This window comes from Hydra vulgaris, chromosome 03, assembly GCF_038396675.1.
Source record: "Hydra vulgaris chromosome 03, alternate assembly HydraT2T_AEP".
In the NCBI taxonomy this organism is placed as follows: Eukaryota; Metazoa; Cnidaria; class Hydrozoa; order Anthoathecata; family Hydridae; genus Hydra; species Hydra vulgaris.
In genome coordinates, this window is record NC_088922.1 from 70,297,161 (window position 1) to 70,315,192 (window position 18,032).

Here is an 18,032-nt window from a genome sequence, read left to right on the forward strand (position 1 = left end):
CAATCAAGAATGGTAATGTTTTTTAATTTTTTAATTTTTTTAATGTTTTTTTAATGTTTTTAAAAAATCTAGAAAATTAAAATATTTTTCTTTTCGATGATTAGAATGCGGTGGCATTAATTTTAAAAAATTAGTGTTAGTTTCAAACATAAATCACTGGCACAAATCACGTAAAATACTGGTTTTCTCGTTCAAAGCTATCATATGTGTTTATTTTTATGTTTACGATAGCCAAACTTCCTTCGCATATAAAGGAAAGATAGGCTATCATTTTAGAGAGTATTTTGACAAGTTACTTCAGTTAGTGTTAGTTTGGCATATTTCTCAGTGACAAAACGTCGACGACTGAAGGAGCCATCGAGTACTGGATGGCTTACCATAAATAATTTTTAAATGGTGTAAAGTATTTATACTTTTGTAAGATACACTTGCTAATGAAAGCATGTCAAAGTTTAGAGTTGGGTTTTGGGTTAGTATGTAGTGGTAAGAAAAACATTATCTTTTTTTTTTCCCTGATCATATATATTATATATAATAGGGCATTCTTTTTTTACTGAGGAAATAAATAATCAAATTAAAAGAAACAGTAACAGTGAAATAAGAAGTTTTAATTTCTTATTAATTGAAAAAAAAGCTTGCAACAGACCGGGTGAATAAAAAAAAGCAATCGCTTTTACACAGTAATTTCTCAGCCTTACGTGAGTAAATTTTATAGCAATTTTGATCAAATTTTTATTCACGGAAGGGTTAAGGTTAGGGTAAGGGTTAGGGTTAAGGTATCACGTAGTTAAGCTGAGCATTTACTTCAAAAACGCTGCGCAAAATCAATTGCATTTTTTTTATTCAACCGGTAATAGAATGAAAAGTTTAAAACCCGTATTGATTGGATAGAATTTTTTTATTCAACCGGTAATAGAATGGTAATAGAACCGGTAATAGAATTTTTTTATTCAACCGGTAATAGAATGAAAAGTTTATAACCCGTATTGATTGGAATAACTTATCGGGAAACATTTCTCGGTTTGTGGGCCCAAACAAAGCTTTAAATTTGGCTTTGCTTCTTTGCCACATTGCCTCAACCCTGTTTGTTGTAACATTTGTTGCGGGATCAACAAAATGTAAAGAATGATTTACTGAAAACCTTAGGTTGCTAAACCTCGGTATGCTGCCTACTTATCGCTCCATATTTCAGTTCCAGGACAAATCCATTGCATAATGATGGGTAATAAGGTTGCTGTATCGTGGTGCGCTACAGAAATAAGCAACCTTTCTTTAGTCGTTATATCTACGCACCAAAAATTGGTTGATCTTCTACAGTTCTACCTCAGTTGTATTTCCTTCTTGAAAAAAGTGATTCATCTATTTCCATTATTGAACCTGGTCCTCTTAATTACACACGGTTGTTAAGGAAATACGTAATGGCAATGACTCTACAAAATTGATTCCAATCAACTACAGTTTTATTGCTACCAATTTCTAAATCCTTTTGAATGTTATCTACTGAAAGGCCACAACTTTTTCCAGCGCTACGAGTCCAAATATAGATAATACCTATTTTTTAACAAAGTTTCAGACGAGATCTTTCAAAAAACTTCCGACACTAATAATTATTTTCTTTTTGTATTGTTTTTGCATGCATCTCCTAATCTTTCCACCGACATTATGACTATTTTGTTGGTTGCACTGGATGTCACATCGAAGACAGATCATATTAATAGCAAGTAAACCAAACTCCCTGCGTCACCGGATGCACTCATTATTGTTGTTTTTAAAACTGCGAACACAGTTAACACAGAAACATTTCTTATAGAGAGAGTCTTTTACGATTATTTTGTATTTTGCAAATTTTTTGCATTGGAATTTTCATGAATACTTTCGGAATTTTCATGAGTATTTTAATTTCAAATATTTACCTTCTCTACTCGACTTATGTCTTGTTTCTGATCCTAGTCAGTGCTCAGTTTCTCCACACTCACCCATAGGTGCTTTGATCACGGTTTGATCAAAGCACCTATGGGTGAAAGCGTCAGCCTTTTCCGTGGTTTTCCTCATATTGTGTTGCTGCAACTGCCGATCGAATCGTTAATTCCATATCTAATTGCAAAACAATTCTGCAGAAAACAGACGTCTTTTGCCTAACGCTAATGCCCGCTATTCTCAGATCATGAAACCTCTTATTTCAACACAAAAATTAGACTCTCGTGACTTCTGGAGAATCTTTAACTGTATCAATAATAATTGCAAACCTGTAATTCCACCTCGCTTGTTTGGTTTAGACTTTGGTTTAAACAAAGCTGAATTGTTTGCTAAGAACCTTTCATCAATATTATCTCTTGATTCCACTAGTTGCGTTCTACCTGATTTAGCCGTCAAACATGTTGATTCATTGCTTAACATTCTTATCACTCCAGCTTCTGTATCTAAAGTGATTTCCTGCTTAGACCCTTTTACAGCTTGTGGTCGGGACAACATACCTGTTATAGTCTTGCAGAATACGCAAGGTTTTTAATCTTTAATTAACAAAAACTTAATCCCTCAATTCGAATCTAATAATTGACTTTCTGATCATCAATATGGATTTTGATCTTCTCGTTCTACAGCTGATTTGCTAACAGTAATAACGGATAGGTTTTATCGTGCACTAGATAAAGGTGGAGAGATTAATGTCATCGCTCTTGACATTTCTGAATCTTTTGATAAAGTTTGGCATGCTGGTCTTCTCCAGAAGCTTTCTTATTACGGTGTATTTGGTAACATCTTTAAGATTTATAAATCCTTCCTTTCCAATTGTATTATAAAAATTGTCCTCGATGGACAGCATTCTTCTTTTTATTCTGTAACTTCAGGGGTTCCTCAAGGTTCAAAAGGTTGTAGCCAACCTCCAACCATTATCACACTGTCGTAATGTTGCTTCTCTATCTCTTTTCTACAAATACTACTATGGGCACTTCTCTAAAGAGCTAGCGTCTCTTGTGCCATCTACTAAAATTCATTCTTGTGTTACTCGTCATTCAATAAAGTCTCATCTTTTTTCTGTAACTGTTCCTAAGTGCTCCAAAAACTCTTATTTGTCTAGTTTTTTTCCTCGAACCTCAGTTCTTTGGAATTTGCTTCCTTCATCTTGCTTTCCTGATTCATATAATTTGCAATCTTTTAAGACGTCTTTCAATCGTTATCTTGCTCTACAACATTCAACTTTTCTCTTCCAGGAACTTCCAACTCTAATGAATGATTGCTTGTAGCCTTGTTGGAAGCAAAGAGGTTTTTAAAAAAAAAAATCACTTTTAAACTACAGATACCTGGCGGCATAATTAAATTGTGAAATTTCAAAGTGTTATTAAAAGAAGATGGTAAATACTAGCGTTCTGTTTTTTTTAACACTTTTACATCAAATTAGAAAACTTTCCCTAGGTTTTCAGGTCTATCTTTTTAAACGATTCTTAATCAGGATAAAATTCTCTATCATAATCAAAAATAAAAATAGGGGAGTAGAGATGTAAATTAGCGCCTCTTCCTCTATGACTTCTGTCACTTTCTTTTTTGATAACTTCGAACCATTTTTAATAATAGACAATCAAAATTCAAGCCATAATAACCAAGCAAAACAGTGCGGAAAATTGAAAATTTAATTCAAAGGTGCTCCAATCATTTTATTCAGAACTGCTTCAAGAGCATTTTAAAAAATAAACGATGATTTTTTCAAACAAAATTTTTTAATTATTGAAATTTTTTGCTTAAATGTAAATTTTATGAGTTATTCTATTTTATAAATAACATTAAACAACTCACAAGTATGAAACGTGGTCAAGAAAATCTTACAACTTTACATCGAAATGTTTAAGATTTGTCCTCAAAAACAAATCAATCAAATATTTTGTCTTGTTTAAGCAAAATGCTTGGAAAAACAAGTGACAGCTGCAAGGGTAAATATTATCTTCACAAAATATTCAATTTTATTAAGTTTAAATACAAAAACGCTCTCAAAAAAAAAAAAAAAATTATAGGTCATATATTTATTCAGCAGCAGGACAATGACCCAAAACATTGTTCCTGAGTGACAAAAATTTAGATGAAATGGCAGAGGAAGGAGTACAGGAATTAATGACCTGGCCTCCCAGAGTCCAGTTTTGAATATAATTGACCATATTTGGGATTACCTGGACAGAAAGAAGGTCGATCATGCTACCCGAAATGCTGAAGAGTGTTTTGAAGTACTTCAAAGAGAATGGCACAACATACCCCATGATTTTATAACTAACTAGTATGAATCTTTTCCCAGGCGAATATTAGCTGGGATTGAGGCAAAAGAAGGACACAGTAAATATTAAGAGTATTTTATAAAGTTTGACATTAAAAAGTTTGTAATTGTTCCATATTTTGTGTGAAATACATGTGTCTTAATAAGTTTATAATTTAGAACTACAAACTAAAATATTAGAAGAACTATCCGGGATTTTTTGAAAAAGTGTAAGTGGGCTGAAACTTATTCACAGTACTGTGTATATATATATATGTATATATATATATATATATATATATATATATATATATATATATATATATATATATATATATATATATATATATATATATTATATATATATATATATATATATATATATATACATATATATATATATATATATATATATATATATATATATATATATATATATATATATATATATATATATATATATATATGTAGTGTTGTGACCAAACTAAAATTCGTAACTAACTAAACTTAAAAACCGTAAACAAAAATTAGTCGACTAACTTTTTAGTTAACTAAAATTACCCGACTAACTTTGTATTTAACTAAAATTAGTTGACTAACATTTTGGTTAACTAAAATTAGTCGACTATTATTTTAGTTAACTAAAATTAGTCGACTAATTTTTTAGTCTAACTAAAAATAGTCGACTAACTTTTAAGTTAATTTAAATTAGTCGACTAAATTTTACGTCTAAATAATGCTAGCATGGGTGTCGATAGCCTTTACGCCACCTGGGACAGAAAAACCAAGCCTCTACTTCTTAAAATTTTCCTTTATTTTTAGAGACCTATTTATCTTTTTTTTTTTTAAGATATCTTCTTTTTCTTTGGCTCCCCTCGACATCTGCCGCATTAGTTAAACTGTTCTTTTCGCCAAACTTGTCCCTTTATAATTTATTTTATAACTTAATAATATATAAAAATATTATTAATATATTAATAAATATATAATATAATTAATTAGTATAGTATATTTATTAATAACTATAATATACAAACTAATTATATTATATATAATATAATTAATTTATATATTATAGTTATTAATAACTATATTATATAAATTAATTATATTTATATATTTATTAATATATTAATAATATACTTCCAGCTAAATAAAAAGTCGACTTGTATTCAGGGCCGTCGAGTGGAGGATGGGGGGAAAAGAAAAAGACAGTTTGTCGCACTCGACAGATTTCCAAGAGGCGCCAAAGAAAAATAATTTTTTTTTTCAAAAATTCCGACAGAAACAACACCATGAACTTTAATTAGCATTCTATCAGATTTTTCAAAAAAAAGTTTGTTAATACATGATCATTGTACCGCAAAATACCGCAAAAATGAAAAAATAAAAAATATCGAGAAATTTAACGAGATGCCGGCGTGAAGTAGTGAAGTGGTTGGTTGCGAAGGTGTGTGACACCCCATCAATTAACTTTTAGTTCATTTGGTTGGCAAACTTGATTTTTTTAGATAAGTCAGTCAGGAAATATAAACCTTTCAGACTAGCCCGTCAGCAAATTTTAAAAAATGAAGACTTTCATTTTTTTTTCCATTCAGCAACAATTTTAATGGCGCTCCTGTCGTGATACCAAATTGCGCCGGCCGTGTAAGCTACAGAGGTGATTATAACCATTTTGAAAATGAAATATCTTTAAAAATGCAATTTATTAAAAAAATTTTTAAGTTGGCCTAAAATTTATACAAACTCCCTAATTATGACTATTACACAAAAATAATTTTTATAAATTTTGTTATGCGTTAGTTGTGAAGAGGTTAGATCTCCAAGAATTAATTCATTTGCCTTAACGAATTGCTGTAAGTCATAATTTACAGTTGTAATTTGCTAAAGCGCATGAACTTAAAGACCTGCTTTTCAGAGTTTTTCAGGTTTTTCAAGAGAAATAGTTTTCAATTTATAATTAAACTATATGTAATTTATAAAAAATAGTTGGAGCAATATTTTTTTCAAAGTTATGTTTTGTGCCGGGGCTATATTCGGATTTCCTTCATGTAACACCTCCAATCATTTTTTGATGTAAAAACTCGTAAATTAGTAAGCTCTACATTTTTTAAGCGCTAATATATTTATTTACGACAATTAGATTGTAAAATTCAAACCATTAAAGTTTTTTATTAAATTTTATTGTTTAATTAAATATCTTTTATACTATTTACTTTTATTTTTATTTTAAAAATTGTAAAAAATAAATTAACTTTATGTATTCGATATAATGGCGGATTTTTTATAAGGTAAACTAAGCAGTTGCCTAAGGTCTGCTTAAAAAAAAAGCTCGTAATTTTAATCTGAAACAAATATATAAAAGATACCAATATATACTGTATTAAATTAAAAAGAAAAATAATAAATTAAATAGCATATATTAGTTAAATATTTTTGTTACTAATATTAATTAATATAAGTAATTTTATGATTTAATTTAAACAGAAAAAATGATTTATCAAAATAAAATTTACAAAAAAGATTCGCTAGTGATATGCCTGAATTTATGAGCCATGAGATGACACTTTAATAAAAAGGTAGTAAAAAAAGTCCTTTTGAAAAGACCCTCAGTTGGCATCAAATAAGGCCCTCAAAAAACGACATACGAATATTACTCAGTTGATGAGTAAACTTCAAAATGGGTATTCAATGAATGTAGTAATAACTGATCTAAACAGTACTCAAGTGAAACATCAAAAAGTATACTAGAATATCATCTTGAACATGATTAAGAAGTTATAACCCCGAAAAAGAAACGAAACATGAGTGGTTTGTCAAAAGAAAATAGCAATAAGATTGATAGATTTATGATGGTAGAAAGCTTTACTGAAAATTTTAGAAAAATTCAAGGTAGATGATAAAATAATGAGTGTAGTATCCGACAACGCCAGTAACGTACTCAACTGTTTAAATTCTTGTAAAGTTAGTTTAAACATTCAACCAATAAGATGCATGAGGCATGTATTACAATTAGTAGTAAAATATGTCATAGATTTAGTTGAAGAAGGTGAAAATGATAGTTTATCTAAATTCTTTTTTATTTCAAAAACATTAACTAAGTGCAGAAAAATTGTTACATCTTTCAACCATTCATCTTAATGATTTCTCAACTTAATGATTTATTAGAAGAAAGTCAAAGATTGTTCTTGGCACAGAACAAAATTGCATCAACAATCACTTTCAAGATGTCTCTCCACTTTTTCATCTCTCGACTGATAATTCTCTGCAGATCAGAATCCATGGTCTTTCCTTCCTTGAGGTTTTTTTCAAGAGTTTTCCAATCAGATTAGCATCTTTGGTGTTCATTGCTGTTTTCATGGTCAGGAATTCTTGGGTTTAGTTTTTTCCAGTCACAAAACCCTTTGTAAATTTCTGAGAAATTGTTGGTTTTTGTTGTTGAAAATAACAAACAGCAAAAACAAAATAAAGAATCTTTTTTGTTGCTGTACTGCAGCCAAGTGCGAAAAAATTTTTCACCATTGGAATAAATTTTTTCATATTATTTTGAGCTGAAGTGTCGCATTCTGTTTTCAAAATTACACAGCGTGTTCAAAATTCTCTTCTGTCTTGCTCTGGCCCATACTTAATCAAAAAGCATCTTGTTTTGTCCGTTATTTTAGGCTATGTTGCTGGATCCCTGTGTTGAAAATTTTCTTCCGAGGCCACTGGAATTTCTGAGATTTCTGAATGAAGTTCATCCTCGTCCATTTCAACTGGGCCTGAAAGCTGGGTATTTCCATTTTCCCTTGTTGGTTCTGAATCAGTTGTGCAAAATTCTTCTTAACTTTGGCTGATGAAAATCTCCTCTTCAATTAATTCCAAATGATGATCTGAACTTAAGTCAATTATAGAATCTGTTGAATTGTCATTAACTTCAATACAAATATCCTCTGAAATAATTAGTTTTTCCACTGAGTTTGTTATCAACCACTTTTTGAAACAGTTTTGTAGTTTCTCGTCACTTTCTTGGCGCTGTTTTCTTTTCTTCTTAAATTCAGCACCAGATAATTTTTTGGTTCGATTCATAATAGAATCATAATGTTCAAATGTTATCAAAGGTATGTTAGTGTTAAAGGACGCTCTTTTGTTCAGTAAATGAGCTTTAATATTTTTGTTATTTAAGAGTTTGTGTCAAGAGGTGGAATTTTAATTAATTTTCTTATCAACAGCAGCAACGCCGTGAAAATTTATTTCATAAACTGATTGTTTTTTTAATTTATTAAAATTTGCGCCCTCCCCATTTTGGCGCCTCAGGCCGCGGCCCGGCCGGCCCCGCCCTTGGTGCAACCCTGCCACTGTATTAAAATGACTGTTTTCAAATGTTGATGTTTTTTTACGAAAATTTAGAGTTTTTTAATTTAGTTTAAATTTATTAAATGTAATACGGAAGTTTTTTCTAGTAATAATTTTATTTTCAGTTCATTTTATTAATATAACTCTTTTGTGTAATAAACTGTTATAAACTCTTTTGTGTTATAAATTTTTACAGTCGCGTTGCGAGGAAAGGTGGCAAAGAAGCAATTATCTACCCAGTAAGCACAGGACGTTTTTGAAACGTTTAAAAACTTACTAAAACAAATATTACCTTTTTTTAAACGTTTCAAAAACGATCTGTGCTTACTGGGTAGAGCGTGAAGGCTTAAATGGGCGCCAAAGAAACAAGAAAAGCAAAAAAAAAAAGACATCTCATTAGCGGTACGTCTTATTCACAGAATTCTTTCACTATTAGAAAGTAATATAACACTATGTCGAAAGTAAAATAACACTATGTCGAAAAATTTTTTTCTTAGTTTTTTTAATCTATTCGTTTTAAATTTAAAAGTTAGTTATTTTAACGTAAAAATTGCGTAAACATGCAATTTTCTCGCTGTTTCAGTAATAATTTGCTCATTGCTACGTAATAAATGTACGTTATCGAAAGAAAAAAATACGTCGCTAAAATGACGAAATAATACGTCATTAAAAATCAACTTCTAGACATAGAGCAAACTACAAGTATTTATATGTTCATTTTGATGTCAAAAAAAAAAGAAGATGTTTTGCAAAAAAAAGAAAATCGGATCCTGGGAACAAAAAAAAATTAAAATATTAGCCCCCCTGCATGAAACGTGTGAAAATCATTATTAGATAACAGGCGGACATCCGTGGATTATAAATCAAACTTATATAATTAATGTACATATTGATCAAAATATTTGAGGACTCGAATTATTGAACCACCATGAACCGCAAAAGTATTTAACTGTATAGGTGAAATTTTAACTAAAAAAAGTACTTTAAATATATCATCATTTGAAATCAATTTATTTGACATCCTACGTTTGAAATAGTGTTGCAATAACTCATTTGAAAGGTAATGTATGAATTAATTTAACTATGCAATAAAAGGAGAGGTTTAAAATATTTAACTATTTTATGCTTCTTTGTAACACAAAAAATAATCTTTTAAATTTTTTGGAAAAAATAAACTTGATTTAAATCAAGGTGGTTTAGTAATGGACTTTTAACACGTGTATGCATCATATTTTGTTCAAACGTTTATAAAAAGAAACAATCGCGGTTAAAAAGGGATTTTTTACTAAAGTTGTATACACTTCAAACTTTAATTATTTGTGGATAATGCTAAATTATCTCTAAGAATTTATGTCAAAACAAAATTTTAGGTACGGTAGGTTTTACCAAAGCTATCATTTAAATAATTTTAGGAGGAGAAAAGATGTGAAACTAAAGTGAAACTTGCTGTTTTTCTGGGAAAGTTTAACCTGTGCTTACATCATGGTGTATATTTTAGAGTTGCAATTTTTTTATTCATTACCTTTAGTTTTTTTTGAAAATATAGTAGTGTGTGAATCATTTAAAATTAAAATTATAACTTGGTTACTTTTTTTTGTTATAATTTAATGCTTTAAAAAATTGATAAGTTGTCTTTTTATTTAGAGGTTTAAAAATACTGACAGAAGTAATATTTACGCTATAAGACTGCCATTTATGTTCTGAAAACCCATTTAAAATATCTGAAAACCCTTTTGCAATGTATCATAAAATTACTTTAAGTATCTGCAATTTTTCTTTACTTAGGAAGAGCTTTTTGTTGTTATTTTTTTATAGTTGGGTGGTCATTTATGAAGTGCTCATCTATTATACTTTTGAGTTTACGTGTTCCTTTCATGTGCCAGTAGGTACTCTTCATGCTGTTGATTTCAGCATGAATACTCTCTGCACCCAGTTCTCCATATGTACCAAGTCTTACTCCCCATTTCCTAATGTAAGATGCATGATATTCAAGCATGTGAAGCAATTGAATCATTTGGCCAATTATCACGGAAGATTTTCAAATTGAAGATTTTATCTCATAAAATCTTCAATTTGATTTTCTGTGAATATATGAAAATAATAATGTAATTAATAATAATAATAATACATGTCATACCAAGATTTTGAACGTTTTCTTTGCTGAACTGCTTGCAGGAGTAAATAAGCTTGTGGCAAATCCCAAATTTATCAAATAAGACTTTGAAGTTCTGACAAAGTTCAATAGTTTCTTTGTGTCAAGTTCAACTAACAACAAATGCTCAGAGTCTTGGTAACTAAGGTATTTAATATAAATAAAACATCAATAAACTTATTGTAATATATATAGATACTAAAGTTAAATAAATCTTTAGGTAAGACAACTAAAATTTTTCCTATTTAGTCTAGCTAATGTGGGACACCACTCAGGGTTAATCCTAACCCTAAGTGCATTGGGTACCACTGCACTCTGGGACGGCCTTGCATGCTACTATCATAATTAAACTTCCTTATATTGGAAAAGTATCTGATTTTGATGAACGCAATCTATAATTAAAAAAATTTATCTATATGCAAAAGAATAGTTGCAAATAGAAGTTGAAAGAAGTAAAATAGTGTAGAACAGTGTAGAATAGTGTAGAATATATATATATATATATATATATATATATATATATATATATATATATATATATATATATATATATATATATATATATATATATATATATATATATATATATATATATATATATATATATATATATATATATATATATATATATATATATTTAAACAACTTTAAAAAGTATTCTACACAATAGAGTGCTCAATGTTCTTAAAAGAACAGAGCAATTATATTAGTAGTAGAAAATCACTTAAAAATATTTTTGTTAAGTGATTTTCTACTACTAATATATATATATATATATATATATATATATATATATATATATATATATATATATATATATATATATATATATATATATATATATATATATATATATACATTTAATTAGACTAAGATTGTTTGAAAATGAAGTAGAACTAAAAAAGTTTGTGTAGAGTCCCGAGAAAGTTTTCTTATAAAAAACAGTGGTCAGTGGTGTATAATAATGATTACTGAAAGTAATGATTTACAGTAATGATTGTCTTTTAAAGTAATCGCAAAGTAATGATTACTTGGTTTGTGGCAAGTAATGGAAAATGTAAGCATTACTTATTTTGGAAAGTAATGAGTAATGGTAATATTACAATACCCATTACTTTTGTTTTTTCCCCTATTTTTGGAATCCTAACTCTGGTAACATATTCCTCATATCATCATTAATAATCCTGATCCAACGACCATTTGGTTTACATTAACATTGTGATAGCTAAAGCGATATAAAGTATTTAAATATATTTAGTAAATAAATATTATGGCAAAGACAGTTTCATCGAGTGTCATACTAAGGCCATATTTGCCTGTTTTGAATTTATTTTATTGTCTACGCTTAAAGCAACAGACAATGTTGTTGGAATATGCAAGCTATGTCAAAAACATCTAAAAGATCTGGTAGAGTAGCAGTGTCATCACGTGTTAGTAATAGTTACACGTGTTAAAGTTATAATTTTTATTAACTAAAACTATCAAAATTAAAAATTTGTGAGTTTTTTGTGTACATAATTTTATTTAATGTTATTAATTTAATAATTTTTTTAATACTTGCAGTTTAACTAAGATGCGAGACTTGAATTAATGCGTATTAATTATTGACGGCTTTTGTTTAATTGTAGACTGCACATCCATCGAAGTTGTCTGAATTGGAAATTGATCTGAAATGAAAGCAAACAGAAGATTCAAGCAGAGGTACTATCAGCAACCCAGCAAAACAATGTCGTCAAACAGATTTCGGCAAACCAACAGTAAAACATGTTTCGCAACAAACAGTTAACAAACTCATTCACGACTTTATAGTTGTAGAAATAAAACCTCTCTGTCAAATGTCTGCTGGTTACTGGATAGTGTCCATCTGCAACAGTGCCATTTAGAGTTACGTTGACAGAAAGCATAAAGTCCGATTATGACACGATGTGTCTCGCAATCAAGGAACATCTCTGCATTATTGATTATGTCTGTACTACTGCTGATATCTGAAGCAGTCATAACTGAAGTTTTCTAGGAATGACATGCCACTGGACAAATCCTGTCACTTTGGAACGAAAATATGTTGCTTTAGGTTGTTTGCGATTTAAAGGAGAACATTCATTTAATGTAATTGCATCAGAGATACATCAAGAGCATCCACGTTATGCTGTTGAACAAAATGTTGTGAAGACGTGCATGGATAATGCATCAAATATGATAAAAGCATTTCGTATCTTTCAGAGTGTCGATGTTGGTGAGAAGAACGATGATCCGGCACTTGTGAAATCAGTTTTGAACTTGAACGGAGACTCAGAATTAGAGAATGACAACGAGGATATTGATTTACATGAGGCAACTGCATGCTTTTACAGTGCTTCCAATTTAATTCTTAGCTCAACATACGACACTTAACAAGTAGAAGTACAAAGGCTGCAGATTTAGCATGTGATCTGTTTCAATTCCGGTTCAATGTGCCTTGTGTAACAAGATTTCGTACCACGAAGCTGTCAAAGAAGATTCTTAAAGCCGAACAAAAACTGAACATCGTCTGCAATAAAACTTCCAGCATTTTTGCAGAACGGTTTGGCTTTTCTAAAGAAATATGTTGGTTGAGCCTGTAACAACTGCTATTATAATTCTACAAGGTTATTATAACTTTAAACCCAATTGCTACTTGGCATACGTACTTCTAACAATCCAATCAGTTCGAACAAAGCTCCAAAAAGCAGAGATCAGATATAGGGGACCACTAAAAGAAGCTCTTCCACAAGGAATTGCAAACTGCTTTGATGATTACTTTGATAATCCAGAATTTCTCCTGGCTACAGTCTCACATCCAAAATTCAAATTAGCCTGAACAGAAAATATAGCCGTGAAGGAAAGGACTATGCATCAATTGAATGCAAAGGCTACAAAATTTGAAGAAAAAATGAAAGAGTCCCTAATATACAAAGATGGTCAGAACGTTCCAACTAAAAATAAGGAAGATAATTTCCTTAAAAGTGAATCTTTTTAACTTTGAACATTTTGCTTTCCTTTGTAAAATTTTAGAAGCATTTTTAAGGTTTTCACGATCAAAAGGATAGATAAACATTTCTAATTAATACGATAGTAACATGTATGAGATCAAAGTTGTGAAACTTTTTATGTTAATTAACATTCATACAAATTTGCATTATATGTTTCGCAGCTTTTGTACATGATAGAGAAATGAGTTGTGATTAGCGCCTTACGCTTTAATGTGGATAGATAGGTTCACGGATTTCAACCTGAAATCATAAAGAATTTTTATTTTTTAAGCGCAAAAGGATCTTTTTTTTTTATTTTTTTAAATATTTTTATTATTAATTAATTTTAAATTTTCATTTGATTCTGCATGCCTCAGTAATTTTATATTTTAATTTGATTCCTAATTTCTCTCCTAGTTTATCATGTATAGTGACTTTTTTTGTTTTGGGTGCAAGACTGTATCGTTTTGACTCTAATATCCAAAGGAAAGTTATCGTAGGTACGCGGAAATCACGTTTTACGGAGCCGATTTTTGTGCCAAAATTTTGTTCCACGTTTTTTTAACTTTTTTTTAGGTAGCGTCAGACAAACGTTTTTTTGTGGTGTTTCGTTATAGAAACATATATAAACCTAGATATTTTTCTGAAAGAAGAAGGGTTAATCTTGATTTTTATGTGGCTTTTAATGTATGGTTACTACTTTTTCATGGTTTGTTATGGTCCTGAAAATATAGTATATGTTCTCACATTAATTTATAGTAGAAGAAATGTTGAGCCCGCTTTTTTTATTATTGATTTGACTGCATGCATTTTCTAAGCACATGCCAATTTTCAAAGAAAAAAAAAAGGAGCAGATAGTTTACTATGTGTTATTCTTTGAATACCACTTTTTTCAGGTAGCCTAAGGCAAACGTTTTTTTGAGGTATTTCTTTTTAGAAACGCATATAAACATAGGATATTTTTTGAAAGAAGAGAGGTCAAGCTTGATTTTTATATTATTTTTAAGTATGGTTGCATAACTTTTTTATGAATTTTTTTGCTGACAATTTTCTATGAAAATTGTTGATGTTCTCACCGCTTTTTTTATTATTTATTCTACTTTCTACATGTATTTTCTTTTTACCTGCCAAATTTCAGCCAAAAAAAAATGGGAGCAGATATATAACTAAGTGCAGCACTTTTGGTACCTAATTTCTGTTTTAATGAATTTTTTTCGGTAACAGCGAACTATAAAAATAGGGGGGGCGGATGGGGGGCCAGTTCTTAGAAAAACATTTTTTTTTTCTGCATTATTTTTATTATTAGATAACAGATAACAGAAAAACAGATAAATTTGAAAAAAAAAGACTTACAAAAATATATAGATTCTCTAACAGAAAGTAAGCAAATTTTTTTTTCATAATTATATTATTGCTAACTATATTTAAAAAAAAATATAAATGTAAAAACCGTACTCTTTTTGTTTATCTTGGTAAGATAATCTTAAGTATAAAAAGATTAATGTATTACTAATAGATTTTTATTAATACATTTTTAATGATACAGTTTTAATCTAATACTATTAGATTAAAACTGATTTGATTTTATTGATAGATAAAAGTATCATTTCACAGGTTCATTAAAACATCATATAAGTATAAAAATTTGTTAATACACAAATAAGTATTAATAATACTTATTTGTATATTAACAAATACTTTGTTAAAAATAAATTATTTTATGATTTGTATAATTTGCTTCTTTTCTTTTAATTTCTATAGAAGTCTACAAATCGAATTAAATTGAATTATACTTAACAAACATATTTTTTAGTGTTTAGTTTAAAAATGATATAAAAATTACACTCATCTTCTTTTATTATTTTCCTGTTGTATACTACTTCATCCTTTAAATATTATTTAAATGAATATACAAACATGTCTAATATTTGCTTCTTGTTTAGATCCTAGCACTATTATGATAGATTTTTTGAGATTTCGTAAGTATAGTTCCCATAACATGTTTGCATTAACTTAATGTTTCTAAAGTTTTTTTAAATATAAGATATAATTATTATTGTCTATACCTTTTTCTTGATGTATACTAGTTTATATATGTTTATTGTTTACATAAGTATATACCCATTCCTAATGTTAACTTCTTGTTTATATACATATAATCTTTATATTTTAATTTTTTAGTTGTTATTTTTTGAACTTACTTTTGGCAATTACAAGGTGTTTTATCGTACTATTTTTTTGTTACTTTTAGTTGAATCGACAAGGTCTACCATTGGTAAGTTTGTATATTATAACTTTTGTTATGAATCATAGTAACAAAAGTTTAAACATGTGTCTAGGTTTAACTCATATTTTGTTTAACTCTCCTTTCATCACTTGCCATAGTTAGTAATTTTGAAAACCAGGAATTTTTATTCTGTGAATATATTTAATGCTAAACTGATTTTTTTAGCGGTGTCTTACTCCTTTTTTAACTTTAGAACCATCTTCATCTGGTACAGTTGGTAAGTTCTAAAAACCTGTTATGCATTCCTTATCAAATGCAACATTTATTTTTTACAACAATCTTTTAACCTTAGTTCTTTAACTGCAACAAGTAGTAAGTTTAACTGCAACAAGTAGTAAGTTTAACTGCAACATGTGGTAAGTTTAAAAACTATTACTTTTTAATATGTGTATGCATTTCTCAACAAATGTAGTATTTATTTTCTATTAAAACTTTTTAACCTCAGGAACATCCTCATCTGCTACAATTGGTTTATTTTAAATACTTTACTTTCTAATGTGTGTATGTATTTTTCATCAATTGCAATATTTGTTTTTTATTACAACTTTTTTACCTTAGTTTTATTGTCGTCTGCATCAAGTGGTATGTCTAAATAATATTACTTTTTCATATGTGTATCCATTTTTCATCATTTGCTTTACTAATTTTTTATTACAACTTTTTAACCTTAGGACCGTGTACATCTTCTACAATTGGTAAGTTTTAAAAATTTTACCTTCTAATTGTGTATGCATTTTTCATCAATTGCAATTTTTCTTATTACAACTTTTTAACCTTTGTTTCATGTTCTACATCTGCAACAACTGGTATGTCTAAAAACTGTTACTTTTACATATGTGTGCGCATTTCTCAGCAACTGCAATATCTTTAAATGACAACTTTTTCTACCTTTAGTTCCACATGCTCAACCTTCTGCCGGTAAATTTATGTATTAAAAATTCTGAATGGATATCAAATTTTTATTATTCCTAATAATATACACTGTTTAATAGATTTGTATTGTGTTTTCATTTGAATTCTCATAAAAGGAAAATCACTAGCATTATTGCAATTTTTACTCTTATTAAAAATTTGTTTACCTATCAGTGATTTATTAGTCAATAATTTTATATATTTAGATAAACTTTAACAAGTAAAAAATTTTTATTAAGTGTTACATAATAGTTACATATAAATTTGTTACTTAATTTGGTATTATCTTGTCACCATAATTGAATTTAAAATACGAATATGGCACCACGTTTAGTCGGTGAGATATTTTCCAATTTGATATGTGATTCAAATACGTTTGAAGATAACTATCTGAAAGACTTAGATGAAATATGCTCTCACCCGAAGGATTTAATTGTTCAAAGTTTGAAAACAGTTTCAGATAGCTTGATTCGAAATCTTCGCGAACGCCTATTTACTGAAATCTTGGATATATTTGGCACAGAACAATTCTGTAATATAAATATAACGTTAGACTCCGAAAACCCAGTTGAAAAGAATCTTCGCAAAAGATATAAAACATCACTATGTTTGGAGGATATTTATTTATTTTCGATCACAATATGCGAAAAGCAACTTGATAAAGATATAGTTAAGGCCGTAATCTCGACCAAAAATGTTGAAAATATTAGTGACAAGTTTTTAATCTCGTCAGTTAAAGAATTAATTACTATGACAAACTCGATTCTAAAAGAAAACAAAGAAATAAAATTGGAGCTAAGTCTGACGCGAGAAAAATTAACTCATCAAAGTAAACTTATTAAAAACCTTAAAGTATCAAACGAAAATACCCAAAACGTAAAATATGATTATTATGCACAATGCAAAGATAAACATTTTAACTACGACACGCAAAATAAAAACAAAAACTCTGAAGTCACCGCAATTTTTACGAAAGATAGCTTTCAGCAATCTTGCGGCAAACCAACAATCAAATCTATTGTTTCAAATTCGATTAATTGTGATTCCTTACATCCAAATAATATTGAAATTAAAAATACACAAAAACAACATTTTTCAAAAACATTTGCCAACGTTGTGGCT